We start from the raw sequence: 27,445 nt of genomic DNA on the forward strand, positions 1-27,445 counted from the left end.
ACTATTTCCAGAACGATTACACTTGCTGGCGGGCGATCCTTTCACGTTTCTGCCACATGGAACCCCATCTGGTCCCCTCGCCTTGGCCTTTATTTGGGGCGGCGGGATCAGGGAGGGAATTCGGAGGCCACGCACGCTTCAACCCAGCGGATTTGATTCCAACAAGAGAAGGCTCGGGTCCTCCAGACCTGCCACGTTTGCCTTTTTATTTTTTTGAACCGAGCTGGAGTCTGCTTGGCCACATTTCTGTACTCTGGTGCTGCGGGCTGGTTGGCGCTGGCTCTGGTCAGAAGGGGAACAGAAAAATCCTCAGGGAAAGTACAGGATGTGACAGAAAACTGAGCTGGTGAATCAGGGGTGGGCTGGTCTCCATTGTGTGAAAAGTGCAAGAGTTCTAGGAGGTTGTGGGCAGGAAATGGCATCGCTGAGTCAGTGCAGAGGACCTTGCTCTGTGAGTCAGGACCCGTGGACAGACACACCTTGGGGCACGGACGTGGACGGAGCCCTGGAGGAGGTTACAGCGGGGTTAATGGAAAAGAGCTTGCAAGCCTGTTGAGTATTGTTGTGGAGGAAACGGTCCCAAACTTCAGGCTTTTCAGGGAAAACAAGATGTGGAGATGCAGTCTCGGGTGGGTTCCCTGGGAGCAGACTGTGGGACGGGGACGCGTGTGAAGGGGTGTATTAGGGAATCTCTCGGGGAGGCGGGGGCGTGAGAAAGGAGGGGTCCAGGCAAGGGCGAGGCCCGCAGTCTGAGCCGCCAGCGCTGGCTTCTGGGCAGCCGCTGTGCACCCACTCGGGCAGGAGGGCGGAGGGCCCCGGGCTGTGCAGGGGGCCAGCTCGCCACGATCACATCCGCAGGCTGTGCCCTCCCCCACTCCGTGCTAAGTGACGGCCGTGGCTTTAGCTTGCATTCAGACCTGTGGGAGTCTTTACACCGTGGAAATTGGCAACGGCTACAATTCAGGGCCTTTTTTTTTTTTTTTTGCGAGCCTGTTTTCGCACATCTCCCAGCCTGGGTGGACCCCTGACTGTGTCTGGTGCAGGTGCACACGGCGGGCATTTACCGAGGGTTTCCCGTGCGTCAGGCGCCGTTCTAGGCATTTTTACGCGGTAGCTCATTTGGTCCTCACAGTGAGTCCTGGAGAGAGGGCTGTGTAACATCCCCATTCACGATCGAGGAGACGGAGGTGCCTAGAGGTCGCAGCATTTGTGAGGACGAGTCAGACGGGAGGGGGCAGAGTCGCAGCCCGAGCAGCCTGGTCTGAGTCTGTGCCGTGATTCGTGCCAAGTACACAGGCTTGGACCGCCCAGAAAACGATGACAAGCGTAGGCTGATGTGTCGTCCGTTTTAACACTACTGGCAACTGCAAAATATTGGAAATTACCCAAATGCCCACATGGAGGCGATCTAACTGGATCCACTGTGGCATCCACGCAGTGGACCCCTGCACAGCTGTAAAAAGGAAGGAGACGGTCTGAGGTGGGGCACCATGAGTGTACAACATTCAGGGGGAAAATACCTAAGTGCAGAACGGAACGTGTAACACACTGCATTGTGCATGGGACGTATGCTTACACACATACACAGACACATGCAGGCACAGGGATGCACGGTACTATATGTAATATTTTCTCCCCCCCCCCCCCAAAATACAGGAAGGATAAACCAGAAATAATGAAGGAGATTGCTTCCCCACAGGGTGTGAGGATGGGAGAAGGGATAGGGATAGGTCGGAGCCTTCAAAGGGTACATTTTTCGCAGCATTTTGATTTTTGGAACTAAGTTAATGTTCATATTTTAGTATTTAAAAATGTAAACGCGGGGCGCCTGGGCGGCTCGGTCGGTAAAGCATCCGACTTCGGCTCAGGTCATGATCTCGCGGTCCGTGAGTTCGAGCCCCGCGACGGGCTCTGTGCTGACCGCTCGGAGTCTGGAGCCTATTTCAGATTCTGTGTCTCCCTCTCTCTCTGCCCCTCCCCCTGCTTGCACTCTGTCTCTCTCTCTGTCTCTCAAGAATACATAACAACGCTAAAAGAGTAACAACGTGAACCCATAGGATGTACCTCTTCGCGGTGGTGGTCACTGGCACGTGGATGTTTCTCATTTTGCTTACACGTGTGCCCGTGGTTTGCAGCCCTCGGGGGGCAGCCCCATCACAGTGGCTGAGATGCGCTCCCGGTGGACGACAACGTGAACGCCACGGCAGAGGTCGGCCACGAGCTCCTGGGATCGCCACGCGCCAAGAAACAGTTCCCACTGCTCAGATTCGGGGGTGTCTGGAAACGACGCGAGACTGCCCAGAGCCCGTGGCATGAAGAGAAGACCAGGCTGCAGAAGTCAGCTCCTAGGGGCCCCCCAGCAGCCGCGTCCCCGTAGCCAAGAGCCGTGTTCCGACCCCCCTCAGCAGGGGTCAGGAGGCCACGACCAGGGGCTCTGGGTGGAGATGTGGGATCCAGCCTTTGTTCCAGCCCAGGTCTGCTGTCCCCTGTCTGTGCCCGGCCCTCTCTCGCAGGGCCGAGGGCGCACGGCCGACGGGCCGAGCAGGCCAGCCGATAAGAGACTGTGAAACCAGACTGAGCTGCTCCCCTGCTCTCAGCCGCCCCGCCAGGCTGGGGATTTCATGAGAACAGCCTCTCTCTTGAGGGCTGTGCTAATTCCTTTTCCCAACTGGGCTGGGAATACCATCAAACAGCTGCGCTGCGGCGGTCCAGGGCGTCTGTATCTATCCTGACGAGCACCGGAAGGCATGCGCGTCCACAGACACAGGGAGGACATTCTGGGAATCTGCAGCCTCGGATTTCAGGGGGGGCTGCACTGTTTGGTCTTCTGGCTCATTCTTGGGACTGGTTCTGATCTCGCGTTCCTGGGCCCCATGGGATAAGTGTCACCTTCTCATCTAATGTAGGGGAAAGAGCATCATTTAGCGCAGACAAGAGCCCCGCGTTCCTGTCCTGATTTCTTCTCGTCCACGCTGTGTGACCTTGGATGGATCACTCTCCTTCTCTGAACCCTGGATGGTGAGATGAAAATACGAATACCCATCTGGACGGCAGGGACTTGCACGTGCCCGGCCGTGCAGGGGAGGCGCCAGAGGCCAAGCCTGTCGCCCACGGTTGCACAGCTAGCGGGCAGAGGAGCCAGGTGGGCCCGCACCCCAACTTCCGCTGGCCTCCCTCACCTCAGCGGGGCAGCTGGGGCTCTCCCTGCTCGGCCTTACGCTGTTTAGAGTCTGTAAACCCGCTAATCCCCGACCACGTGTCGTTCCCAGACATTTAACGGGCCTCCCTTCAGAGCTCAAGCCAGAGGGCTGGCTCCCCCCTCCGTTCACTTAGTGTCCAAATTTCTGATTTACTGGGAGAAGCCCAGCACGCTCCCTTTGGCGCCTTGATAACCAGAGCTGGCGAGAGAGCCTCTGGAGGCCAGAGGATCTTGGAATGCGTTTTCAGGTGGAAGGAGAGGGGACATCTCTCTCTCTCCCCGGGGGAGACGGCCCCTGCTCACCGCCCCAGCACCCGGGTGCAGTAACCTTCGCTGGATAAGCCTGCAGTTCCGAACCCCAGGCAGAGCTGGGGAGAGGCTCCCAGGTGCTGGGCCCAAGGTGTTGATGGGGAAGCAGTGGGGCCTCTTCAAGTTCAGCGAGCAGCTTATCTTTGGGTCTTAAATCGCCGCGGAATGTCCCAGATGGAACTCAGGTTCACCCCAACAGAAGTCTGACTCACTACCATCCTGGCAGACGCTCCTAGTGGCCATGTCTGTGCTTTGCAGTGTGTCTACGTCAACCCCATGACTGTCTGCTGAGCGAGGAGGCGGCCGTGACCGAGAGGCACTGCGCCAGACTTGGGATTAAATCTCAGCTTGGCCCTTACGATGACTTGGGCCGCGATGTCACTCCCTGAGCCTCAGTTTCCTCATCTGGGAAATGGGCGAGCTCACGCCTCAAGTCACTTGATCATCTCAGCCAGAACCTTCTAGAAGGAAAGTTTCTACCAGGGGCACCCGGGTGTGGATGGGGACCATCTCCAGCAAATCAGGGCTGTTGGGGGGACTAGCACCCAGAAGGCACTCCATAAATGTCAGCTCTGGCCGTGCACGCCTGTTCCCAATTCTGGGCCCTTCTGGGCACTTGACTTGCAGCTATCAAGTTATTTTGCTGTGGCAAGTGGCACAAGGAGGGAGGACTGCTGTTATTTCTGGAAGCAAAGGTCCGTGGACTCTGGAGTGCAGAAATACCCCATTTTATTTCTGTGGCACGGACACGGATGCCCCTGGATGTCCCTCTGGAGGGTGCGGGGGGCCAGCTCCTTCAGAGCCGCACGTGGGCCGGTGTGCCCGCTGGGGACCAGCGCGACCTGCTGTCTTCCTTCAGGCTTGTCCGTGACACTCTCTCCATCACCATCTTTGAAACCACTCATCCTTTTCAGGAAAAAGAGAAAAGAAAAAACAAAAAAGAACAACGCTGTAGTCTGACATTCCAAGAAGAAACTCAACCGTGCTGGTCCCCTTCCAGGGGCCACTCCGGGGGACAGGGAATCGCAGAACTAGCGGCCGGCCCTCCGACGCTGACATTTTCCTAGGATGTACTTAAGTCTGGCTTGTGTTGCTTTCTGTCTCCACAACAATTACCAAGATTTATTTTTTATTGCTCTAGCTAACTCTGCCAGGACCACACTTCCTTTTTCTTCTTAAAGGAACAGCCGTACGAACGGAAGGGCCTCGGAAGTGAGCCTTTTCAATCGCAGAAATGAAAATAAACAAGGCAGCGCGTCTCTTCTGGAGACAATGCCAAAGGGGCTTCTGGCTCTTCTCTGCTCGACAGATGGGTTCACCCAGAGACACGGCCGCCGTCCCCAGGCGAGGCCGCGTTGTTAAAAATGTCCTTCCCAAGGGGTTCCTCAGAGCACCCGCCCGGAGCTCAGAAGGCACTCTGTCCTTGACACTGGGCCCCCGATCTCTTGAATGGTGACAAAAATCGAGTCGGGGGGTACGCGTTTCTCCGAGCTGATGTGGTTTTCCAGGATGACGGTCCAGAGGCGAAGGACCCTTTTGTGGTGTCCGGGTGGTCTGGGATGGGCTTGCCTGTGTCCTTCCCGGGGACCCCTTTGCTATGAAGACAGAGGAACCTGGGGTTGCCCTGCGGGGCTGTTCCAGTGAGGTGACACCAGCGTCATGGCCAGGGTGTCATTCCTGCTGCTCTGGGTCCAGGCTGTGTGGCCCTGGAAGGTTGCTCCTCGTCTCTGAGCCCCAGTCACATGGCTGGAAAGCACTTGCCTCCCCGGGCTGCCGTGAGGACCCCCGGAGACCAGGGATGGACATGGGCTTGCGTGCCTGGCAGCTGTACCTGTGGTCGGCTGTTCAATGGTCCCGCATGGAGAGGAAGACAGGGTCCTGGGTTATCTGGGTGGATCCAGTGTAGCCAGAGGGGCCTTACAAGAGGCACAGGAGGTCAGAAAGAAGCGAGGCCAGAAGCAGAGGCCGTGGTGATAGGGGTTACCGGCCAAGGACGGCTCGCAGCCTCTGGGTGCTGGAGAGCAAGGGGACGCCTTCTCTCCGGAGCCTCCAGAAGGAAGCAGCAGCCCTGCTGATACCTTGACTTGAGCCCCGCGAGCCCCGCCCGTGTCGGACTCCCGGCCTCAGACTGTGGAGGGACAAGCGTGTGTTGTTCGAAGCCACCGAGGTTGGGGCCATTTGGTGCCGCAGCCACAGGAGAAGACGGTGCCCGGGGCCGCCATCACCGTGAACGATAATGGCAGCGAGCAGATTGCTCCGTGCTGTGCCTCCTCGCCAGGCGGTCCTCCCCAGGGTCTAGGTGGGCCTCCGGCGCCCCGAGGCTGCCATTCGTTCGTTCGTTCGTTCGTTCGTTCGTCCATTCATTCATTCTGAGCTCCCACAATCTGCTGGAGACACCTTGCTCAGCACTGACCCCTCAGGCTCCCTGCCTTTTCTCCCTTCCCCCACCCCAGGTCTGTGTCCAACCCCACAGCCGGAGTGACCTGTGCTGTAACCCGGGGCCTTCCTGTGTTCCAGCCCCGGCACCAGAGGCCGGAACCCCCGCCACCTGGCGCTCACCTCCCCTGGCAACCTCTGGCACATGGTAGGTGCTCAGAAAAATCTCTTGTACTTAAGGGACACAAGATCTTCGCCTGCTCTGTTCAGGGCTGTGGTCTGTTCAACCCGGAGCCGCATGTGGCTTATTAGAGGACCCCGCGAACACCTGATGAGTGAATAGTGGGGGGCCTGCGCCCACAGGCCTGCAGAGGTGAGCGATGCCCTCATGGCCCCAGGGGAGGGAGGCTCCGGCCGCTCTGAGGTCTCCCCCGGCAGCCTCCCCAACACATGTCTGTGTGAATCAGAATGTGACTGACACAGAGAGAGAGACAGAGGCGGTCAAAAGGCCACGAGCCAGCAATCGTCCCTCGGCTTTTCCCAGATGAGGCTGAGCAAAATGTCTTCTGCCCAGGTCTGGCCGCGGCTGGTTCTGGTGACCGCTGTGGGTCAGGCAGGGTCTGCACACCGAGGGCTGGGGGGCACCGTCTTCCCAACAGGGTCTCGGGGCTGGGAGCCTCGTGGGCAAGGAGAGAGCCCCATCTTCTCTCGGAGGTGTGTGCCCACGGCCTGCACGAGGCCCCTGCTTCCGGGCTGCGTGTCGGGGACCAGGCTGCTCCCCGTGGCTCCTGCCGGCGGCCAAGGTCAGGGGAGGAGGCTCCGCCAGGGCGACACAGGTCGGGGTGTCCCTGCACACCCTCCTGGGCACACACACCTGGCTAAAGGAAGAGGGCCGAGCCCTTGGGCCTCTCGAGAGGGGCTGCCGACGGTGCCTGGCTTCCTGCTGGGAGCGCGTGTTCTCGGGGCCGTGGGTGGGCTGGCCGCCTGGCCTGCCCATCGCCTGGAGGGCCTCCTCCAAACAGGAGCCCTGGCCACTGCGTGAAGGGGGCGGGGCAGGCGGCGCGGAGATATGTCATCTCGGGGGCTCCCGATCCAAGGTTCGGTCACGTTCCGCGGTGCTGCGGGTGTGGACGTGTAAATCCTGGGCGGGCAAAACTCCACCCCGACATCCCCCTTGAGACGTACGCTCCTCCAGAGCTGCCGTCACGGGTGGCTCCGTCCACTATTTCGTAAGGACTCTCTGAATTTTCCAAGCAGTTCACGTGTTCCACTGTCTCCACATTTGCCGTAAGTGTGAAACCCGCGGAGTCGGGGAGGCAGGTGGCGTTGGTAGGCTCCTGTGTCCCAGCACCCCCAGACGGTGGGGGCTCGGGGGATGTTTGCTGAGCGACCCAACGCAAGGCCTGTCTCCCGCGTCCTCTGTCAGACCGTGCGCCCGCCCAGGACAGCGACGCGGCGGCCAAGGCCAGGCCCGGGGCAAACACTCAATAAATGCTTGGGAAATAGAGTCACTCCTTGGTCCAGCGGCGAAGTTTCCTGTGAGTCAGTAAATCACTTTAACTAACGAAGGAGCGGCAATCCCAGAGGAGCAGACGACTCAACTATGCAGATTATTCCTGAGTTTCTAAAAAGTGTCTCTTTAAAGAAGGAACGTCCCCAGGGGGCTCCTGCTCTCCAAGAAGGCCCACTTCCCACTCTCTTAAGCAGCTCGTTTTGGCCCTGAGACAAGACTCGGTTGGTAGTTTTTTAATAAATGATGTCTGGTATTGCAAAAGTTAGCCCTGAAAATCTTCACAGAAGTAGAAGGAATTAAGGCAGATAATCCAAGAGCCACAGACGAGCAGGATGTTACTTCCTTCTGCTCTTCCTTTGTGTGTCTATTTTTATGTGCTGATAACCAAATTTAAGTACAGCCGGGTTGCTGCTTTGATTAAGCAGAAATCCATGTTGAAAGCGTTCTCTAGTTTCCAAGCCCTTGGAAACCCCCGGGGCTCTGGACGGGCCTGGGCCTGGGGCAGGAGGGGCGCAGGGCCAGGCTGTGCCAGGAGCACGAGCCTCAGGCGCCCTCGAGGAGGACACCGCTGGCATGCACCTGCCGAGACGCCCGTGCCCTGGCCCGGCTGCTCTGCGGCCTGGACTGCTGACCCCCATCCCGGGGAGCGGCTCCGGGCCGGCTGGGATCTGGGACGAGGCCTGGTGTTTGGGAGGGAAACGATACATCCCGACGGCTGGATGAGCTGGGGCCGATTCAGGCTCTGTGGTGGGAGCTGCTGTTATTTCAGACAAAGAGCTAAGAGAGCTGTTTTGTTTTTCAGACCGTGTCTCTGGAATTGTCTCCTTTAAAAAAAAAAAAAAAACCGTGTCTCTGGAATTGTCTCCTTTAAAAAAAAAAAACCCTGATTTTATCCCAAAGTGGACGTTCCAAACCCCAAACCTCTAATCCAGGCTCGCTTGAAGGCTCCTGCCCTGGCCGGGAGCTGGCGCCGGGTTCGGGGCACCGGCGGGGACGTACAGAGGCCGCCCGGTTCGGCCCGCCGCAGAGCCGGGGCTGGCGGGGTGAGCCCTCCAGGGAGCCCCTCGTCTGCGGCGGGCCCCTGGGGGGTCTGGGGGTGGGGAGGCATTTGCTGAGGGGCACGTGTCTTCCAGAAGGCAGCCATCGGTGTCCAAGAATGCCACAGAGTGCCTTCCAGAATTCTATCTTCCGAGTGTGTGGGGAGGCTCACCCTTGGCTGACACGCTGGGAACGTCGTGAGTGCTGTGTCTGGGCTGGCACTCACCGCCCCCGACGAACGGGAGAGCCCCCGCCTGCAGGCCTGGGGGCGGGAGGGGAAACAGCAGGCCTCCTCCCAGCCAGGGAGCCCTCCCCCCGCCGCCCCACCCCACCGACCCTCTGCTGGCCTCCCCCCACTGCCGCGCAGACCAGGACCGAGACTGCCCCTTCTAGCACATTTCTGTCGCCCTTCAGGTCCCGGAACAGCGACATTGCTGTCTGGTGGCTGGGTGGAGTGCGGCTGGCCACTAATTGCTTGGTCAAGATAATGCTGGGTTGCCAGTCATTGAGGCCCTACTGTGTGGCCAAGTTCAGCGTGGGCGGCCTTGTATGTGCCGCCTCAGTGACTCCTCACGGCAATGCCGCGGGGCGCTCCGTTTTCCAGATTGGAAAGACTGAGGCTCCGAGAGGTGGCCGTCACCTGGCTGGAGGGGGCAGGGCAAGCCTAGGGCTGATGGGTTCCCTTTATCTTGCACCACGTTACCTTTAGTGTATCGCGGGTTGGAACGTGCTCCCCCCCAGAAAACATACGTGTACCCTGACCCCTGGCACGGGTGAATGGGACCTTATTTGGAAAACACTTCTGTGCAGATGTCATTAAGGATCTTAAGATGAAGTCACCCTGGTTTTAGAGCGAGCCCTGAATGCAATGACAAGCGTCCTCATAAGGGACAGAAGAGGAGGTGACAGGCCATATGAGGACCAAGCAGAGACTGGGATGGCATGTGCACAAGCTGGGACTGGCCGCTGCCACCAGAGCTGGGGGACAGGCACCAGCCAGAGCCTCCCGAGGGAGCCAGCCCTGCCCACACCTTGATTCTGGACTTCTGGCCACCAGAGCCAGGAGGCAGCAAAATCACGTTGCTTTTAGCCACCAAGTTTGTGGTGGTTTTCTTCCCAGCAGCCCTGGGAGACTAACACAGCTGCCCTGCGGGCTGGCGGCCTGCCCACGGTCCATCTTCCTCGGTCTAGACGAGCCTGCGGGGCTCTGGTGCCGGGTGGGCGCCCACGGTTGGGGAGCCGTGCGAGTTCCCGGCATCTCGGGGCTCCCCCACGTGCAGATGTCCTCCCGGCATGGCTCCCTGGGTCCTTGGTAGCATCTGAGTGCCCGTGTGTGCGTGTCACCCCCATTCTGCTGTCCACAGATACCCCAAGAGCCGTGGTTCAGCCCAGCGCAGAAAAGTCGTCACCCGTGACTTGGCAAATCTTTACCGAGTGTCCTCCGTGTGCGAAGCCCCGATCCAGGCCCTAGGATACGGCAGCCAGGAACACAGGGTCCCCACTCGCGAGGGAGTGAGGACAGAGGGAGAGTCACACAAGGAGCAAGAAAGGCGAACGAAACGGAGCCGGGGGCAGAGGGGGTGCACGAATGGAGACGGGGGCAGAAGCCAAAGGGCAGGCACGCGGTGACGCCCTCCTGGCTGGCTCACTGACTCCCCCAGAAATGCTCACAGGTCTGCCTCACGGATCGTGACTTTACCGGCGGAAACCCCGAGGCCCCGGGGAAATGCAGTCGCTCGTACAAGGCCACGGGCTCGGTGCCACTTTATCCAGCCCCTCCCCACACGGTAATCCAGGGCGACAACAATCACTTGTGTCGTACACGGGTCTCGGGGTGGACGGCACTCGGCCGGCAGCCTCCGGCAGTTGCGGGCGGTTGGGGGTTGGTCTGCGCCGGGGGAAGAGTCCCTCACGGGGCGGGTGCCTGGCGGGGGGGGGGGGGGGGGGGGACGAAGCAGCCGGGGCTGGAACAGCTGGGTGTCTCCAGCTCTCTTCCCTCTGTCTCTGTCTCCCTTCCTCTCTCTCCAGAACCCACACCAGCTCTCGGTCTAGGTGTGGCTGGATTCTGCGCATCGTCTGTGCCAGTCAAAGGCTCCCGGGGCAAGCATCCCAAGCAGACCAACGAGGCTGCCTGGCCTTCTTGAACGGCCCCTGGAGGTCACTCCGAGCCACACGGGCCACATGATCCAGATGCAGTCATAAAGGCTCATACTGGTTGAGGTGAGCTGCTCGGCCGTCGGGCTGAGTCTCGGGCACAGCCGGCCCCTCCCCGCTCTCCCACACTGCACCCAGCCAGACCCTCTGCCCGGCTCGGCTCTCCCTCCCCAGCTCTGCAGCCTGCTGCCCCAGGACACCAGCGAGGACGAGGACGGTCCCACCACGGAGCAGACCCGCTGGTTTGGCTGCAGAGGCCGGTGCCCCACACCCACCACTGCTGCCCCCCGCCAACGTCTGCCCTGCCGTGTGAACACAACTGCATCCTGGGGGAGGACGGGCCGGGCAAATCCCTGGGTCCATGATCTTCCCGAGACACAGCCACGGGGTCGTCAAACTTCCCGAAGCTTGTTCTAATGGAGTGTATTTTGGGTGTTGGAAATACAAATCTCAGTCTTGACCAGGTGTGTCCGTGGACACGTCCTAATAGCACAAAATCCGCCGTGCGTGGATTTCTACCACGGGTTTATATTTTTAACATTTACAACCAATAAACGTTGCCTCCGACATCAACACAAGAAAAGGAAGATCATAAACCCTTCCTTTCCGGTAGTGAAGGGAGTGGAGTCCCAGGCCGCGATGCTCACCCTCCTCTTGTATAGCAACCGCGAGCGAATGCCTGCCCCGGGCCAGATTCTGGGCTGAGCCTTTCGCATTTACCATCTCATCGCGTCCTCAGACAACACTATCGTTGTCATTTCCGTTTGAGACAGATTGGCCATTTGCTCAAGGTCACGTGTTAGCAGGAGACAGAGCCGGGGCCCGAATGTCCCGGTCCCTAAATGGATATTGCACGTGATCCAATCCCTGTCATGAAAGCTCTTCCGTCAGGACGCAGAATATTCCCAAATCAACCTTCCCTCAACATCTGCTTGGGATGCCTCCCCTTTGAAAAATTCACTCTGCCACGTGTAATTTGGTGGCACCTGGCAGAGGGGTCTGAGGAAATTGGCAGCTGGCAGGTGAATTTGCCCTGGAGCTCGGCCACGGGCCAGGGAGGGACAAGCGAGGTGGTTCTCTAGGAGTTTCATGGGCCCAGGGCAAAGAGGAAGAGCACGTACCCCCTCCCGGAGAGAGATTCCCAACAGGAAACAAGGGAGGAGCCAGAGAGCCCACATTGGGTTCTCTGAGCGGACCGATACCATCCAGAAACACCTAGCCGGGCTGATCAGGAAAGAGCAGAAATGATGCCGGTTACCAGTATCGGGGAGGAGAGTGTGGACGCGACCGCAGGTCTCACGGACAGCGTGGAGGGAGTGGGCAGGCGGCTGCTGGAAAGACACAGGCCACCATGGCTACCGCTGGAGGAGACAGGGGACCCCAGGAGTCCTATCCCACTGAAAAAACTTCCCACAGAGAAAATGCTAGTCCCCTGTGGCTTCACTGGTGAAGTCTACCAAACAGTTAAGGAAAGCGATTTTTTTTTCCAATTTTGCACAGACTTGTGCAGAAAACTGAAAGGGAAGGATCATTACTCAACTCATTTCATGACCTGGCACCACCCTGATACCAGATCTGGACAAAGAAATGGTAAGAGGACGGAACTACGGATTAATATTCCTCACGAACACAGAAGCAGAAATTCTAAACAAAATCTAGGAAATCAAATCCATCGATACACTCAAAGGACTCGAAGAACTCAAAGTTCTGCCCCAGAAGATCGGACTCATTGATTAGAAAGTCAGTGAAACTCTATTAACAATCTAATGAAAGAGTCACGTGATCATCTCCAAAGAGACAGAAAAAAACATTCGGCAAAAGCTGCCCCCCATTCCTGGTTTACAACACTCTTAGAGAACAGTGGATGGAAGGAAACCTCCTCACCCTAATAAATACGAACGATCCCACGTGTCAGAGTTAACTCCAAACGGATCACAGATCCAACTGTGAACCCTGAAACTGCAAAACTTCTTGGATAAAGGAGCAAACAGGTGGCCTGTTAGACAAAGACTTCTTAGGTCTGCCATGTTCTGTAGCTTGCAGATGGGCGTGACCTACAAACGGATAATGGAAAACTCTGCATTGTCTCAAAATTCAAACCCCCTGCTGTTCCAAAGCAAAGTTAAGACAATGGTCAGACAAGCTCCATGTGGAGAGAAGATGTTTGAAAGATCACGTTTCTGGGGCTCCTGGGTGGCTCAGTCGGTTACGCGTCCGACTTCGGTTCAGGTCATGATCTCGCGGTCTGTGAGTTCGAGCCCGGACTCGGGCTCTGTGCTGATGGCTCGGAGTCTGGATCCCGCTTCGGATTCTGTGTCTCCCTCTCTCTCTGCCCCTCCCCTGCTCATGCTCTGTGTCCCTCTCTCTTAAAAATAAATAAACGTTAAAAAAATTTTAAAAAAGAAAGATCACATTTCAGTTAAAGCACTCTTATTCGGAATATGTAAGAATGCTTGAAACCCTGTTGTAAGAGAACCAGCAACTCGATGTAAAAAGGGGCAAAATATTTAAAGAAGGACATCACGGGAGAAGATTTGTGGATGGAAAATAACCCCCAAAGAGACGTCCCACATGGTGAGTTGTTTGGGAAATGCAGATTTAAACCCCAGTGAGGTGCCTCCACACCGCTGGGTAGGCGGCCACGATGAGAGTCTGGACACACCCAAGCTGGCCAGGGTATGGGGGGCAGGGGCGCACGTGTCGGTGGGGGTGCAGAATGGAGCAGCCACTTTGACGTCCAGAACTTCCCTGCGATTCTCGTGTAGAGTTTCCACCTCTCCACTTGCATTGCCCACCTGTTCCTGCATGCCGTGCACCTTTGTCCGCGGGAGCCCTTCGCACCCCAATCGTGGTTATTATAAGTGCCCCGCTCTCTCGCTCTCCCTCAAGTCTGTGTAAATCCGAGGCCTGTTCTGAGGCTTGCTTTGTCCCTCGAGCACGTGTTTTCTCGCCTTTTCCGATGAGTTGTCATTTTCTGTTGAAAGCCAGACACGGCGCGTCGGGTCATAGAAACAGAGGGAGATAGTGTGAGGTTCCGGGAGGATCTGGCTGGGAGCTGGGCTGGGCTCAATGTTCCTGCGGCTGCAGTGCTTCGGCTTCAAACTCTGTGTCTCCACTGCTGCCCGTGGGCTTCCCTAACAGTTCTTCCTCCCGTGGGGTCTGTGTCTTAACAGCTTCTCCACTGCAATACACTGGTTCTCTACCGGAGGCTGCGGGGTGGTGGTAAGGTTTGGGGAGGGCGTTGTTGCATAAATTCATGATTCAATCTCGGTCTTTCAGTGGGTCTGTGTCCTTGGGCTGTGACTGTCTCAGAAGTTTCAAGCTTATTTTCCCTCCTAAGGTGAGACCGGAAGGCTAGAATCGTAGCCCGTCCTCCCCCGAAGAGACAAACATCTGGTAGTCTCTTGTCCCGGAGGGTAGGACTTCGTTGCGCAGAATGCTCTGGGCGTCATTCAAAATGGCGACTTTCCCCTTCTCCCTGCAGAGTGACGAGGGGATCTTTCTCAGTTCTTCATGGCGAGACCCTGGTGGGGTTCCTGGGGTAGAAACCACGAGGGTACAAAAGTCTCTAAGACGGTACCCCTGGGACTTTTTCGTCCTCACACTAACTGACACCTGGCCTCCAGCAAGTTGTCTTGTAAATGTTCCCATGAGTTTACGGCTCCAGCAGCTTCTGTTCCAAGGACGCGGACCTTGTTTGCGACTCTGACGGTTTGCCCTGTGGTCCCGTTCTCTGATATGTCTGAGAAAAGTCACTGGCTTTTGGGTTGTTAGGCAAGAAGGGGAGTGATTCCCAGCTTTTTACATGTCAGACTGGAAACTGGAAGTCAGTACACGACCACTTTGGAAAACAGTTTGGCAATCTCTTAAGAGGTTAGATGTATACCCACCATATGATCTGGCCATTCCACTCCTAGGCATTTACCCAAGATAAATGAAAGCATATGCACGTAGCAGTTTTATTTATAATAACCTCAGACGTCCGTGAACACATGAGTGGCATATCCATATACCAGACTCCCACTCAGCCCTTAGAGGCAGAATGAACTACTGGCACGTACTACAACATAGGTATATCCCAAAATAACTGTGCCAAAGGAAAGAAGCCAGACGAAAAAGAGTGCAGGGTTTATGATTCCATGCACAGAAAATTCCAGAACTCCAGAGTGACAGAAAACAGATCAATGGCTGCCACGGGATCAGGGCACCGACAGGTAGGGGAGTAGGAGGGACAGATTGCAAAGGGCCACGAGGAAACTTTGGGGGGATGTGCCGTTTGTTCTATCCCAATTATACCTCGATAAAGCTCTTTTTTAAAAAAGAATCTGAACAAAGAAACATCACCCTCTTAGAGACTGTTTTTCTTTTCTAACAGGAAGGCACATGAGAAGTCAAATCGAGTCTAGACAACAGAGATGTCCGACTGTGTTTCCCGGCCCTGAGGCGGAGTGCCATTCACAAACGTGGCTACCCTGGCATCTCAAGGTCACGGTCTTCCACGGCTCGACTTGCCTCTGTCCCCTCCACGTGAATCTGGGGGCCTGAGACCGTCAACCGAATATAGCGGAAGTCAGGCTGCATGACATCCGAGGCCAGGTCCTAACGGGCCCCCTGGCTTCCCCTGGTTCTCCGGAGACTCCTGCTCTGGGAGAAGCCAGACCCTGAGTAAGAAGTGTGACCCCTGCGACCGTCGCGCTGCAGAGGCCACGTGTGGGCCGGTGAGTGACCATCTGGTGCTCACATTCATGTCTCAGACTCTGAGCCCAGGGCTCCGGTCTCAGGGTATCTCGTGCCCGCTGGGCCGCGTGTCAGCCCCTGCTCAGTTCTGTCCCCTCTTAATGGGTCCACGACAATCTCAACCATCTAGGCCGCTGTTTTCAATTCAAGTTGTCAATCTTCCAAGAGCAAATCTACTTATTAGAATAGCGTGATCGGGCCTGTATGTATGAGTGTTCAATGCCAGTTCAAGCAATCTGCTTTCAATCTGGCGGAGAAATCCCACCCGTGTGCCGTATGACCACGACTTTGTCTTTACGGCATGACCCCAAGCAGCGAGTCTTTAAAAAAGTTCTAGAAAGAGCGCAACGTGCTCACCCACGTATATTTCCTTTCAGTTTCAACCTGTGCAGTCTGAACAGCCCCTGTGAGTATCTGCTGTGTTGCTGCTTTCCTTCTTCCCCTTTGATGCCAGGGACCTCGGTAGACCAGTAAGCCGCAGCTGGGAATGCATTCAGAGACCATTAGTACAGGAAGCACGCTGGAATCCAAGGAAACCATGAACCAGTGAGTTGGAAAACAGTCTATGAAAGGCCTTTTCAGGCTGTTTCTTTCAGGAGAAGTTTGTTTTTGGATTGAAGGAGTTTATTCTATTCAGGTATTCACGAATACCCAGGCTCTCCGCACCAGCTGGAATGTGGAAACCCCTCAGCCATAATCAATTGCCGTAGAGGGGACTGGCATGTTCCGACCGGGGAATACATGGATGAAAGAGGCGTAATTAGGTGACGCGCCTTCAAAGGAGATGAAAAGCCCAAAACATCCTCAAAAACGCAGGCAAAAAAATACCCCGAGATCACTGCGCTCTTTATTTTGGAAGTAGCAGCTCCCATAAAGGACTAGGTGTCAACGGCATGGTGTGTAGTGAGGTCTTGGCCTGGGTTTCTTTCTTTCTTTCTTGTTTCTTTCCCTGCTCGGGGGAAAAAATGATGGAAATGTCACTCCTGCAGTCCCTCCACTCCCCGCAAATGCTGTCAACGGCTCGCTCTTTAACCGGAGACTCTGAGCCACGCCGATGCCTTACCGGGCGTCCACCCACGGGTAGGACAGGGGGCCCAGCGCTTGGCGGCATACCTGTTTGAGCCCCCTGCCCCTGCCGCGTGCATCACAGCTTTCTCTGAATGGCTCGTTTATATCCTTGACTCCTCTGGTTAACAAACAGCGCCCTTTCTCTGCTGATGTTGCCAAGAAAACGCACCAAGTTCCGCCATTTCTTGACGTTCCTTCTCCCTGGACGATTCTTATTCTCTGATCTCATCGGATAGAGGAGATTGGCAGATTCTGATCACGAAGGGGTTTTATAGCCAGGGTCCCCCCTCCCGTCCCCCGCTCATTTTCGGACGAGAAGACGGAGCCCCCGGGGAGCTTGTGTGACTTACTCTGAGGAGCAGGTCCAGAGCCAAAATAGAAACTGGGGGGTGGGGTGGTCTGACCCCCAAGTGAGTACTTTTCCTACTGCTCAAACTACTCCTTCTCAACTTCCCTTTATTTTTAATGCTTTCACGGACATACTCTGACTGTGTTGTGGCACTCATTAACACGTATTTAAATAATTATGGAAAAATCCGCATTTTATGCATCCTTAAGCACTTTGACCTCTGGGTTTCTGCAGCTGGATGTGATGGGGCGTCAGCTTTGGCACATTTTAATTAGTGTTCTAACTGCTTCTTTGCCCCTGTGGTCTTGAAGCAGCCCGCACGGCACACCTGCCTTATTGAGCTCAGCGTCCCCAAAAACGCTTACACAAACACTTGGCTTTTTCTTCTTCTTCTCTCCCTCACCCCCCTTCTCCTTCCTGGCTGCATTCGAGAGTGCAGAATGAATGTGCTATTGAAGGCCACTTTGACAACACCACTAAATAAGGATTCCTCTTGGCTGGCAGAATTTTTCCAGTTCAGACCAGGGCTACACAGAAAGGGATGAAAAGTACCCATCAGCCAAGGCAGTGGTCATGGCTTGAGGTAGGAGGACACACAGACAGGGGCCATGCGTAGACAAAGAAGACATATATATCTATCTGCAGAAATGTGTATGTGTATATTTAGATATCTATCTATCTATCTATCTATCTATCTATCTATCTATCTCTTCCACCTCAAGCCATATGTACGGCCAAGAATGGAATCGCACTGTTTTGTGTTGTGCTTTTCCACAGTGCATTAGATTATGCTCATTTTCCTTATCAATCCATCTGAAGTTAATGGCATCACACTTTGTCATACGGATGCACCATCAGCTTTAAAACCAAGTGTCTACTGTTGAACCCACGGACCTCATGTCTCTGATGTATTTGTTTCGTGGATTTAATTTTGGTGCTGTTGACAGCATTCCGTAAACATCTGTCATGCACACCTTTTTAGTCTAGTCCGAATATTCCCTTGGGACAACTTTCTACGAGTCTTATCCTAAAGGGCTCGGCACTCTTAAAACCTGGATACGTGTTGCTCCTGAGAAAGGTGGGGGCGGTTTAGAATCCCACCGCCTGTGTTAGGGGATGTGCCCTCTCCCCACGGCCTCTGTCAATACCGTGCATTGTCCTTAAAAGCAGTCTTTGTCTATAAAATTTTGAAACGTCCCATCGATTGAGGAGGTGACACATAGAACATAAGGAGAAGCAGGAGCAGGAGATCTGGATTCGATTGGTGAAGATAATTGTGGCCCTCATTTACCTGTCCAGGACTTAAAAAAAATTTTTTTTTTACTGTTTGTTTATTTTTGAGATAGACAGAATGCGAGCGGGGAAGGGGCAGAGAGACAGGGAGTCACAGAATCCGAAACAGGCTCCAGGCTCCGAGCTGTCAGCACGGAGCCCGACGCAGGGCTCGAACCCACAGACGGACCGCAAGATCATGACCCGAGCCGAAGTTGGACGCCCAACCGACTGAGCCCCCCAGGCGCCCCCACCTGTCCAGGACTTCTTTCTGGGCAAGTGCTAGATGTTTTTCAGTTGCCTGCCAGGTGCACTGTTCTGGTGCCCCAAGAGACAGAGAAGGATTCCCTTGCCCTCTGGCCTCCAGCTGAGTTCGATCAGTTAGGTGCTGTTAGGGGATGGGGAGTCAGGAGGAGAGTTATCCCCCTGGACCGCTTCCTGCAGTAGTCCTTTGGATTGACTTTATCCCCTGACTAAAGCGACATGTTTGTTACCCTCTTCTGCAGGTACAGCTCTGTCCCCTGGCCCTGGTGACCAGGCCCCCCCTCCATCGTTAGCCTGGGGACGCATCTCCCTTGCTGGTTTCCTTTGTTAAACTCTTCTCGGTGACCCCGTTTGATTGCATCACCTATCTCTTCCTGCAACCCTGCCAGGCACCAAGGGATTGCCACAGTTCTCCTTAATTATTCTACATGCTGAACAAAGGTATATTTCAACACAGTAGAGGCGTAAATGGACAGACAGGAAAGATAAAACATCTCTGCACTGGAGAGGAAGAGAAGAGAGGGAAACCTCGTACATCCAAACAAGGCCGTCAACCACGTCTGCGCCCAAGGTCCTGACTTGGCCCCCTTCCTGCATTTGCTATCTGGTCCTTGTTGGAGACACGACCGTCTACCCAACCAGCCAGGTCAGAAGTATGGCAGTCATCGAAGGTTCCTCCCTTTCCTGGTCGTCACCCACAAATAACCACCCACCAGGGTCCCTAAATCCTGCCTACCAAGTGTGTGTCGCCTCCTACGTACCCACCCCAAGTTCACCATTGCTAGAGCCTCCTAACTGGTCCTCAACTGCCATCTGGCACCAGCGTTCACCCCACACTCTGTCAAGTGCCCGTGGTGATCCTTCTGGGTGAAAAAAATCGATGCTGTTACTCATCTCTGAAATAAGCTTTAATGGCTCTGTCTTAGTTTGGGTTTTCTGAAAGCAGAGCCTGAGACAAGGACTTGGTACAGGTGGTTTGTTTGGAGGATGGGGCCAGGAAGCAGGAGGGAGCAGGGGAGTGAGACGAGAGAAGAGGAAACTCAGCAGAGCGCACTCAGGAACGGTCACTGTCGGGGCCACTCCGAATTGTCTGGGGGGCCTGGCATCCAACCACTCACCCCTGCCCCACTGGCTGAGGGTTAACCCTGGGACTTTAACTGCCCTGCACTTCCGGGCAGCTGGGGGGCCTTCCCTGGGCTGGAGAAAGAAAAGCGGAGAGATGTGGGATGCTGGGGAGTGCCAGGAACTGCCCATGACAAGGGTGCTGAAATCAGGCGGCTGAAAGGGTGGCTCGCAGGCGTCACAAGCATCTGCGGCCACCTCCACCTCATGGCCAGGATGAAGCCCTTCGTGACTCACCTCTTTCGTCTACCCTGCTTATGTCCTGATGTCCATCTCCCATGTTCAAGGCCACCATTAGCCCACGTAATGCTTGTGCCTGTCAGAAAATCACCTCTTCTAGGCAGCTTTGTATGTGTGCAACCTGATAAGCTTGGGTAGGCTGGAATCCACCCCACTGGCCTCTTGAGCTTGGCATCCTTGTATAGTACACAGCCTGAACAACTGTATGGGGGTAGCCCTGAACATTAATCTCAGTCCAAGGAACCGCACAGCAGTCCCTGAATACACCAAACGGTTCACATTTCTACGACTCTCTGTACTGTTCTTTGTGCTTAGAGCTTATTTGTCAAATATTCACTGAGCATGTACTACGGGCCAGTCACTCCTGGAAGTGCTGGGGATACAGCATAGCACAAAGCACACGTGAAAATGCCTGCCCACGTAGAACTCACGCTGGAAGCGGGGACAGGTCTCCAAAGAAATAAGTGAGGAGGCATATAGTATGCTAGATGGCATCGTCGTCTGCCACCCGGGAAAAGAAAGCAGGGGTGGAGGGCACGGGGGGAGGGGAGGCAATACTCAGTCCAGGTCAGAGAAGGTGACACTGGAGTGAAGACCTAAGGCTGGATGAGTAGGAAAAGCGTTCCGGGAGGAGGCACGGCCAGGGCAAAGGCCCTGAGACAGCGCGTGGTGACGAGGACACATTCGGGCCGGAGCAGAGTGAGTGAGGGGAGAGCCAGGAAATGAGGTCAGAGAAGAAGGACGGGCAGCTGGGTGGATGGCGCGGGGCCTGGCCAGGGCCTCTGCCTCTACTCACCTCTACGCAGCGTGAGGGAGCAGGGAAGGGCTGGGGCACAGGAGGGGCGGGATCCAAGCCTCATCTTCACGGGACCCCTGTCTCTTCATGCCCCCCGCCCCCGACTCAGCTCTATAAACCTGGCAGAAGCCCTTTCAATCCCCACCCTGCCCTGCCCCACACCCGGGGTGCCTCGCACCCTGCCCGTCTTGGTAGGTCCCGTGCTGTATCCCGACGGGAGGGCAGGAGAGAGACGGGAACCCCCACCGGGGCCTCGGGGACCTGCTCCACTGGCCAGGCAAATGGCCTCCCGATGAGACTCTTCCAGAATATCCATGGCGGAACTCTTTGGACTCAATAGAGAAAGACACGCCTTCTTGAGGATGGGGGCAGTGAAGGGTGCGAAGGTTTCCCTTGTTAAGACTCAGTTTCCTGGTCTGTGAGGTGGGGGAATTGTATCTACTGTGGCCGGGGCGGCGCTCTCGTTAGCATCACGACGCACGTTCTGGCTCACCCCGAGGGAGCGGCCCGGCGAGTCCCCGGGACGGACCCGGATTCCCGTTTCCACGCAACAACACGTAGCTTCTGGCACGAGCAGGACCACATCGTCCTTAAACTGTCTCCTTGACGTGTCAGGAGGGGAGATGACATGAGGGGGAAAGTACTTCAACGAGGTGTTTTAGCAGAAGGCACACGGCGGGCTTTGAGGCTGGAGGTTTAAAGCCCCATCGGACACAAAGCCACAGCAAGACGCCACGGCAGCCCCGTGGGGACGATGGCTGCTATCTGCAAGGTGGGAAGTACCACGTGTTGGCGAGGTCGGGGAGGAAGCGGAGCTCTGGGAAACAGTCGGGCAAAGCCCAGCTGGTTACGCAACGCCGCCGTGTGGCCCAGCAACCCCACTTCTGGGTCTACAACCCCCCCAAGGTGGAAAGCAGGAACTCAAACAGATATTTATACACCTATGTCCACAGCAGCGCTATTCACAATACCCAAAAAGGTGGAAACGGGGGGTCTGGGTGGCTCAGTCCGACTCTTGGTTTCAGCTCAGGTCATGATCTCACGGTTCGTGAGTTCGAGTCCTGCCTGGGATTCTCTCTCTCCCTCTCTCTCTTTGCTTCTCCCCCACCCACATGCTCTCTGTCAAAGATAGAATAGAATAGAATAGAATAGAATAGAATAGAATAGAATAGAATAGAACGAAATGAAATGAAGTGAAGTGAAATGAAATGAAATGAAATGAAATGAAATGAAAAGCTGGGAGCCACCCAAGTGTCCATCAACAGATGAACGCGTAAGCAAAACGTGGTCCATCCACACCGCGGAGTATTATTCAGCCATAAAAAGGAAGGAAATCCTGACCCCTGGAGGCACCCGGCGGACATTATGCCGAATGAAACAAGCCAGCTGCATAAACTACACGCACCACGAATCCATTTCTGTGAGGAACGGACAGTGGTCAGACCCATGGACACAGAAAGCAGACGGTGGGCACTGGCGGCTGGGGAGGGGGGTGGGGAGTCGGTGTCCAGTGGGGATGGAGTTTCTGTTCGGGAGCTGAGAAAGTTCTGGAGGAGGACGGTGGGGATGGTTGCACACGAATGTACTGAGAGCCACAAAACTGTACTGCCCAAAAGTGGCTAAAACGGCAACATTTCACGGTATGTGAGTTCTTCCACAATTAGAAAACAGACGTGGGACAGCAGCTGGCGCCCGTGGGGGGGCCGCCCTCCCCTGCCGGGGGGACTCAGAGGGCAAGGAGAGGAGACAGGGAACGGCGACAGGAGCACTGTGCGGGCGCGCCCAGCAAGGGGGAGACCGCGCCGTGGACCCCATCGATCTGCGGGTGCCGTCTGTGGGAGCCGGAAGGCCACCCAGGGGACGTCGTTCTCCAAAGAGGCCTCGGGCGGCCAACGTGTCGACTCAGAGACCGCCGGTGGCAGTAAGAAAAGGTGTGACTGAAGTGTCATCTGAAAGCTGGTAGAGACTCAGTGACGCTTCAAAGGGGTGACACGGGGACCAGGCCGGGATGGCGGGGCACCAACGATGCCCCTGGAGCCGGGGATTACGGCTTATGTTCCACCCTCGGCGCGCGAGAAGGGCACAGGCGGGAACTCACCCGAACGGGGAGGATTGGGGGTTTGACAGGGATGGCGACCGTCTCCCAGATCAACCCCAGGAGAGCCGAGATAGCCCTGAGCGGAAGGGACGCCCTCGTCCCCACAGCGGCGGGAACAGCAGGGCCGGGAACACAGGGAAGGAGGAAGCCCGGCACGCAGTGCGGGGAACCTGACTCACGCGCCCCGAGGCCGAATGGAGCCGGAGACCGGAAATCCCCCACACCTGGGGCACTCTTACCCCAAATGTGGAGAAGGATGACCCCACGTCCCCAGAGTGCCCCGTCCAAGCAAACTCAGCACACGGCAAAGGAAACCGGGAACCCTACCATTCGGTGGTGTCCTTGTCGTTTCAAAAACGCGGCTCTGGAAACAAACCTGAACAGCCCATCAGGTGTGCACCTTCCCCCGCAGAGAGCAGCCCTGCTTTACGGGGAGAAGCCTTCGCACCTGCGGCCTTCACTCGCTGAGGCGGGACCATTTGGGGTGCCCGGATGCGTGAGCCCCGGCTGCTGGGGTGTTGGGGGAAACCACACTCCTGCCTCGTGGAGCCATGGCCCTGGGGACGAGGCCGCCACAGTGCAGGGGGGCGCATGTGGCATTCGGGACCCTGGCTGGGGGTGGAGGAGGGGGTTCCCAGCGGGCTGATGCTGGAGCCCAGAGCTGAGGGTAAGAAAGGGGGCCGGGAAAGGCCACGGGGCATACTTGCTGTTGGTCTGGGGTGGGGGTTGAAGCAAGGGGGACCAGCTGAGGCTGGAGGGGACGTGGAGTGGGTGCGGGAGGGGTGGACTCCCCTCTGCTGGCAGCTGCACAGGGCGTGAGGGGCGGACGGGAAGTGAGCCCGAGCAGTCACCAAGGGCCTCCAATCGCTCCAAAGTGTCCGGGTCCTTTCTGGAGCCCGAGAGAAGCCTGGTTTGAAGGAGACACTGTGGGTTTCGTAACTCAGGGTCGTGTTTCCGGCTGAGACCCATGGGGTACAGATCGGGCAGGACAGGGAGGCCTGTCGGCAGCTGCTGGGAAGTATGGCGAGGATGTGCATCCGGGCACCCCAAATGCGTGACACGGCGAGGACCGGGGTGGGGGGGGGCGGCTGTGAGGAAGCACATGGGTGGATGCAAGCAGAGGAGGTCTAATGAGCTTCCTAAGGCGCCTTCTCCAAGGTGCTTTCACCAGAGTCGTTTAGGGGGCAGCCCACACATTCTGCGTCAGCACAGGGGTGACCTGACCGTCCTGGGAGGCGGGGTTCCTGAGAGCAGAGTCCGTGGCAACAGAAAACGCAGATGTGGCTGCCTGCCGTCCCCTCCGCTGGAGCTACACAGGCCGGAGCCGGGGATGCCGCATTAACCCTGTCACCACCCCCCCCCTCCCCCCGGAACAGACAGCCACGGAGAGCCCCGGAGTCTAGAATCCACGTCGCCGCTGGTGAACCCTGGCCCGCGTGGCCCTGGCGTGGCTCGCCAGTTGCCGGCACAGATGCAAGGCCCCTCTGAGCCTGGACACCCCGTCGTCCCCATGTCGAGGCAGAGCTCGGTCCCTCCACCAGCGCGGCCCAGCGGAGGCCGGGCCACCAACCAAATAAGCCACCCGGTCCGCTGGTGTGGGGAGAAACGGACATCGCCACACGGAATCAGGGAAAGAAATGCAAATATAAGGAGCCTCCAAAGAGGCCAGGCCTTACCTTGGTGATTCCGATTCCGCACGTGTGTGGCGATGCCTCCGTGTGGCTCCGGGGGGCTTTCTGGGGACACAGCCGGGAGTGACGCAGGGAGCCATGGCCGGGGGGGCCGCAGACGAAGCCCCTCACCCGTCGGACCTCAGGGCTCTGAGTGTGATGAGTGTGGGGTGGCCCTTCCCACGGCGGAGGTCGGGGTCCGTTTCTAACCTGCTTGTCGGCAGGAGCAGAGGGCTCTGGGGAGGCCAGTCTGGAGCAGAGCCCAGGAGCGAGGTCTCGCAGAGGCAAGTGAGCTCGGACAGCCTCGAGCTTGGACGCTGGGGCCGCACAACCTGGCTCCAAACCCCAGCTCTGCCCCGTACGCTGCCGGGCCTCGCCGTCCCCCACGCTTCAGTTTCCCCGTCCGCAAGCGAGGGATAATGACAACGCCCGCCTCCTGCGGTGGGGAGAGGCGCCAGCTGTATGCGGAGGGTGTGAGGGATGTGAGCACAGAGCCGGCCCCACGGGCTGCTGGCTCCCGGTTTTGCCTCACTGCCCAGCACGCTGCCGTGTAGCCTGGAGTCGGGAGGCACGAGTGTGTGTGCCGACGAACTAGAAGACCCACACGGCCCGGGTCGCACGGGGCTAGGCGGCTTGAAAGGGCCTGTCCTTCCGCTCTGCGGACCACTGGGTGGTTTTAACCTTCCGGCTTCTTTAAATAAATGCCGAGAGCTCCCGCTGCTCTGTGCTCCCGAGGGCATTCTGGCCGGGACCGGAACCGGGAAAGAAGAGGCCCGCTCTGCACGCCTGCTCCAGGAAGCCCGAGCCGCGTCCCGCGCCGTGCCCACCGGAGGGGCCTCCTCTCTGAACGCATGGCTGTCTGCAGCCACGCTTTCGGTGCGAGGCACGAGCGAAGGCCTTGGCTGGATGGAGACGTTGCCTTCTGGGTCACTCCCTTACTGGGATGTTCTGCCTCCTGCCAAAGATAGTCAAGTTAGGTCACATATCCCCTCATTCAAGAAAACAACAGTTTTACAGAAAAACCCCAGCACGGCCTTTCCTGGGCATAAACACGGCCGTGTCGCCCCAGCACATCTGCGGGCCGGGGAGGCGGCCCGGGGGTGATCCGTGTTTTAAATGCTCCCTCTTGGCAAGGGTGACAACAGACTGCACCAGAATGCTCCGAGACTGCAGGCATTTTCCTCGTCAACCTGAGCCTTCCGTCCCTACAATGGGATAAAAGTATCTGTTTACGGTTGTTGTGAACACAGATCCCATAACACCTTCAAAAACAGGCATGTGGTGAGTGATCGATAAATCGCTACAATTTACTGAGTGCTTATCATGGATAAGACTTCCTGGAACAGCTTTTCAAATCACCACTGGTTTTAATCCAAAACGTGAAGACCATGTGGTCATCGCCCCCACCTCGTGGATGAAGAGGTCGAGGCACAGAGAGGTTAAGTAACGTGCCTGAGGCCACCCAGCTGGACGGCTCTGTGTGCTCACGGCCATCCCACATCCTCTCGTGTTACTTTCCTTCCTGTCGTTACACTACTCTTCCTATTTTTCGTCCCCTCCCTCCGCCACACCCCTGCCATCTGACAGCCCAGCAGCCTGCTGACCATGCAGTCCCCGCTCTGGTTTCTTGTGCTCCCCCGCACCGGGTGCACGAATGATACGCATGAACTCGACCTTCCCGGGTGAACTGTGGTTCATGTTGCAAGGTCAGGCTCAAGCGTAGCCTCCCTTCTGAAAGCTTCCCTAGTCCCTCCAGTCGAGGCCACCGTCCCCTCTCCTGTGCCCCTCTCGGTGCCTGTTGTCTGCTGTCCCCAGCGTGTCCGATAAATAGTCACTATTTCTTCCTTCCCACCGAGGCCGTGGGCTGTGTTTCCACCGTTGAACCTGGGCTTGGCCACTGGGACATTAGCAGCACGATGTGAGCGCTGTGCCCACAGCACAGGGAGCTGGGCCACCCTGTCTTTCAGGACCTCAGCATTTCTCAAGAGCGCTGGTCGTGTGCTTCGTAGAATGTCACTCCATTTGGGTGTGTCTGAGGTCTGCCCGTGATGAGACTGAGGTAACCCGTTCCTGGCGAGAGTACCCCCGAAGGGATGTCGGGTCCTACTCAGAGCATCTCATCGGGGGCACGTGATGTCTTGTTCCTGGTGATGTTACCGGAGCTCTTGTTAAGGTGGCACCTCCCAACTCTCTCCACTCTAAAGGCCACATGTTATCGCAGCGGCCAGTTGACATGTCTAGACTGAAACATGGGTGGAATCCTCTAGAAGACAGGGTCCCTGTCCATTTTCCTCATGACTGTATCCCTGGCACCTGCCAGCATATCTTCTACTTTGTATTTGCTCAACAACGTCTTTTTAAATGAACGAAAAAGCATGAATCAATCTTCAAGGAGCTGATATTCGGGGATTAATGGGTTCAGACTAACTATCCTGGCTGGAAAGGTTTAGGCAAATGGCGGTACCCACGCCTCCCGTGTTTCCTGTATCTTATTTAACCTAATACTGTACTTTGTCTTTTCTGCCTTCTGATTCTGTATCTTATCCCACGGCTGAATGAGATGCTTCATCTGTAGGATGCTTGACTTATACAATTTTGGAAGGCCAAGTAAAAAGCAAACTTTACGTAAGCAATATAAAAATTGATATTTCTTACTGACCCATTTTCATGGAGGTCCACATTTTCTCCCACCGGCCATCCCCAATTTCTGAGAGGGAAACTGGTTGGACCCTAGGGCCACCCAAGGAAATGGGAAGGCAGAGCAGGTATGGACATACTTTTCTGTGTTTCTGACAGTTTTGTCGAGACCAGAACTGTAGGTTCCCAGCTTTCCCATCTGCCATACTCTTGGTCTCAGTTCCCATAAAAATCACAATATACTCACAGTGAAGCATATATGAAAGGCAATTAAGGAAAATAAATCCATCTATCCCTTCCTCCATCAACCCATCCCTCCATCCATCTTTTATCCTCCCATTTTTCCATTTGCTCATCTATCATTCAATCCACTCATCCTGTCTTCCCTTCCATCCACTCATCCAGCTTTTCCTTCCGTCCTCTCTCCGTTCCTCCCTCCCTCCTTCCCTTCTTCCCTCCTCCCTCCCTCCTTCCCTCCTTTCCTCCTTCCCTCTACCAATTCTTATTCCCTCCCCATTTCCTTCCTCTCTCCACCTATCCTTCTGATGTTTAGGGCAGCCATCTGACCCAATTATGGCCAACAAGACATAAGAAGACTGCTTC

At 56.3% G+C, this 27,445-nt stretch overlaps 1 long non-coding RNA gene across 1 annotated transcript in view; it reads right to left on the reverse strand.

The window, feature by feature from the left end:
* The window catches only part of LOC123577739, a 126,530-nt gene that overhangs the window by 40,120 nt on the left and 58,965 nt on the right, over positions 1 to 27,445 (reverse strand). Inside the window, exon 2 of the long non-coding RNA XR_006702055.1 lies at positions 24,212 to 25,160. This is a non-coding gene — a long non-coding RNA (uncharacterized LOC123577739). The remainder of the gene's footprint in view (positions 1 to 24,211; positions 25,161 to 27,445) is intronic.

The sequence above is a fragment of the Leopardus geoffroyi genome, chromosome E2 (assembly GCF_018350155.1).
Source record: "Leopardus geoffroyi isolate Oge1 chromosome E2, O.geoffroyi_Oge1_pat1.0, whole genome shotgun sequence".
NCBI classification, from domain to species: domain Eukaryota; kingdom Metazoa; phylum Chordata; class Mammalia; order Carnivora; family Felidae; genus Leopardus; species Leopardus geoffroyi.